At 44.0% G+C, this 2,704-nt stretch overlaps 1 protein-coding gene across 1 annotated transcript in view; it reads left to right on the top strand.

The window, feature by feature from the left end:
* NFS1 (NFS1, cysteine desulfurase) overlaps positions 1 to 2,704 on the top strand; it is a 36,384-nt gene that overhangs the window by 14,629 nt on the left and 19,051 nt on the right. The gene's annotated exons all lie outside the window — the stretch shown is intronic.

The raw sequence follows: 2,704 nt of genomic DNA, 5'->3' as shown, positions 1-2,704 counted from the left end.
ATTGTGGCTGGCACCTGTAGTCCCAGCTACTTGGGAGGCTAAGGCAAAAGAATCACCTAAGCCCAAGAGTTTCAGGTTGCTGTAAGCTCTGATGCCATGGCACTTTACCAAGGGTGACATAGTGAGACTCTGTGTTTAAAAGAAAAAAGAAATTATTTTTCAGTGAAATTGAGTGTTCTTGATTATGAAAACTTTCTTTTTCTTTTTTTTTTAGAGACAGAGTCTCACTTTGTCACCTTCAGTAGAGTACTGTGGTGTCACAGTTCTCAGCAACCTCAAACTTTTGAGCTTAGCCCATTCTCTTGCCTCAGCCTCCCAAGTAGCTGGGACTACAGCTAGGACTTAGCCACTTGAGGCACAGGCGCTGAGCCAATAAAACTGATTTTTGTATATTGAGTTTGTATTCTGTTACTTTGCTGAACTCTCATTTATTAGGTCCTGTTTTTTGCTGTTGTTGTTTTTTTAATCATTGCCAGTCTCGGTGGGCTCATACCTGTAATTCTTTGTTTCTTTCTTTTTTTTTTCTTGAGAGAAAGAAAAAGCTTTGTCATACTTGATAGAGTACTGTGGCATCATAGCTCACAGCAACCTCAAACTCTTGGGCTCAAGTGATCTTCTTGCCTCAGCCTCCCAAGTAGCTGTGATTACAGGTGCCTACCGCACTGCCCAGCATTTTTTAGGGACATGGTCTCCCTCTTGCTCAGGTTGGTCTCAAACTCCTGAGCTTAGATGATTCACCAGCCTTGACCTCCTAGAGTGCTAGGATTACAGGCATGAGTCACCGCATGTGGTCTCACACCTGTATTTCTAGCATTCTGGGATGCTAAAGCTGGAGGATTTCTGGAGCTCTGGTGTTTAAAACAAGTATGAAGAACAATGAGACCCTGTTTCTACTAAAAGTAGAAAAATAGAACATTAGCTGGCATCGTAGTGTGCATCACCATGCCCAGATTTTTCATTTTTATTTTTTGTGGAGATAGGTTCTCATTCTTGCTCAGGCTCAGCTCAAAATCCTGCCTCTACTTTTCCAAGTGGTAGGATTACAGGTGTGAGCCACCTTGGTAGGCCTGTGCTCCATTGCTGTAATTTTTGTTACTATAATATTACGTAAATGAATTTACACTCTATACCTTTTGGGATTGGCTTTTTTCACTCAGCCTAAGTTTTTGGAGGTTCTTTCATTAATGCATGTACCTGTAGTTTTTTACTTTCTTTTTTTTTTTTTTTTTGAGACAGAACCTCAAGCTATCCCCCTGGGTAGAGTGCCATGGCATCTCAGCTCACAGCAACCTCCCACTCCTGGGCTCAAGCGAGTCTCCTGCCTCCGCCTCTCAAGTAGCTGGGACCACAGGCGCCCGCCACAACGCCCGGCTATTTTTTGGTTGCAGCCGTCATTGTTGTTTGGCGGGTCCGGGCTGGGGATTCGAACCCGCCACCTAAGGTGTATGTGGCTGGCGCCTTAGCCAGTTGAGCTATAGGCGCCGAGCCGCCTGGCTATTTTTTGGTTGCAGCCATCGTTGTTTGGCGGGCCCAGGCTGAATTCGAACCCGCCAAACTGGTGCCTTAGCCGCTTAAGCCACAGGCACCGAGCTTAAATTAAATTTTTATTCCTGTGGGGTAAATGTTCAAGAGTGAAGTTACTTAGGCAGGGCAAGGTAGCTCACACCTATAATACTAGCCTTTGGGAGGCAGAGGCCAGTGGATTGCCTGAGCTCTGGACTTTAAGACCAACCTGAGCAAGATCAAGACCCCCCTCTCTAGAAAATAGCTGAGCATTGTGGTGGGTGCCTGTAGTCCCATTTATTTGGGAGTCTGAGGCAAAAGCATCACTTGAGCTGAAGAGTTAGAGGTTACTGTGTGGTATGACGCAATGGCATTCTAGCAAGGGTGACACAGTGAGACTCTGTCTCTAAAAAAAAAAGAAAGAAAATCCAGATGAGGTGGCTCATGTCTGTAATCCTAGCTCTCTAGCTCTCTGGGAGACTGAGACTAGTGGATTGCTTGAGCTCACAAGACCAGCCTGAGCAAAAGCAAGACCCTGTCTAAAGATGGAAAATAGAAAAACTGGCTCGGCACCCATAGCTCAGTAACTAGGGTGCTAGCCCCATACACCAAGGCTGGTGGGTTCGAGCCTAGCACAGGCCTGCTAATCAACAATGACAACTGCAACAAAAAAATTAGCCAGGCGTTGTTACAGGTGCCTGTAGTTGCAGCTACTTGGGAGGTTGAGGCAAGAGAATTGCTTAAGCCCAAGAGTTTTGAGGTTGCTGTGAGCTGTGACATTACAGCACTCTGCCAAGGGTGACGTAGTGAGATTCTGTCTCCAAAAAAAAAAAGAAAGAAAAGAAAATAGAAAAACTGAGGCAAGAAGATTGCTTGAGCCCAAGTTGGAGGTTGCTGTCAGCTATGACACCACGGTACTCTCCCCAGTACGACAGCTTGAGACTCTGTCTCAAAAAGAAAAAAGAGAGTGATGTTACTAGGTCATGTAATAATTTCATGTTTAGTTTTGTAAGAAACAAAGGACCTTCAAAGTAGCTGTACTATTTTACATTCCCACCAAGAATGCATGAATGATTCTGATTCTATGCATCTTCATTAGCATTTTGTGTTGTTACTATTTTTCTTTTTACCATTCTGATAAAGGGTAATGAAAGACCCCTTTGTAAGACAAAGTATACCTAAATTCTTTTTTTTTTTTTTT

Source organism: Otolemur garnettii, unplaced genomic scaffold, assembly GCF_000181295.1.
Source record: "Otolemur garnettii isolate 467f Iridium unplaced genomic scaffold, OtoGar3 scaffold00025, whole genome shotgun sequence".
Classification (NCBI taxonomy): Eukaryota; Metazoa; Chordata; class Mammalia; order Primates; family Galagidae; genus Otolemur; species Otolemur garnettii.
Note: the sequence above shows the minus strand (reverse complement) of the source record. Positions and strands in the feature narration are given on the sequence as shown.